The sequence below is a fragment of the Mesocricetus auratus genome, unplaced genomic scaffold (assembly GCF_017639785.1).
Source record: "Mesocricetus auratus isolate SY011 unplaced genomic scaffold, BCM_Maur_2.0 Super-Scaffold_100013, whole genome shotgun sequence".
NCBI classification, from domain to species: domain Eukaryota; kingdom Metazoa; phylum Chordata; class Mammalia; order Rodentia; family Cricetidae; genus Mesocricetus; species Mesocricetus auratus.
Window position 1 is genome coordinate 25,286,037 of NW_024429196.1, and position 962 is coordinate 25,286,998.

A 962-nucleotide genomic window follows, 5' to 3' on the forward strand; every position below is an offset into this window, starting at 1 on the left:
ATGGCAGAGGTTGGGTCCAAGTCAGTGTTGTTCGTGTGTCTTGGTAACATTTGCTGGGTACCCATCACAGAAGCTGATTTCAGAAAACTGGTAACTGATGAAAACATTTCAGATAATTGGGCCATTGACAGCAGTACTGTTTCCGACTAGAACGTGGGCTGGCCCCCAGACCCAAGAGCTGTCAGCTGCCTAAGAAATCATGACATTAGCACAGCCCATAAGGCAAGAGAGATTACAAGAGAAGACTTTGCTACATTCGATTATATACTGTGTATGGATGAAAGCAATCTGAGAGATTCGAATAGAAAAAGTAATCAAGTTAAAAACTGCAAAGCTAAAATTGAGCTACTTGGGAGCTGTGATACACAGAAACAATTCATTATTGAAGATCCCTATTATGGGAATGATTCTGACTTTGAAGTGGTGTACCAGCAATGCCTCAGGTGCTGCAAGGCCTTCCTGGAGAAGACTCACTAGATGGTCGTGCCCACCACCATCGAGCAACTCACTCACAGAGCCATGCCCAAGGGTGGTGGCAGTCCTTAGCCCCATGCCCCACCTGTCTTTTCAGCTGACTTACTGTCGACCTGTAAAATAATTGTAGATGGAAATTAGGTATATGTTCAGAAGGATAAAAATATCTTGAGTAAGACAGTTTGAGGTGAGGCTAAGCTTTCTTAGACTAGTTGAACCTCTCACCTTGCCCTCATTACAAAATAGTGGAACAAGCAAATATGGAACAAAATAGAACAAAATGAAGTAAAAATGACCTACAAGGTTCAGGTCAGCCTCAGACCCCAGCTAGCCTGGGTGGTCTGGCACGACTAGAGTGTGTGAATGGCCAGCACCCAGGGTGCCATTTGCTTGCCTTATACCTGTGTCATTCACTCTTCAGACAATAACTCCATCTGTATCAACCCTCCATTTATTAACATTGGAGGAGTTTAAACTCGGACACACTG

General features: G+C 44.0%; 1 pseudogene; it reads left to right on the forward strand.

The window, feature by feature from the left end:
• On the forward strand, positions 1–487 carry LOC121143774 (annotated as a pseudogene).
• The last annotated feature ends 475 nt before the right edge of the window (positions 488–962 follow it).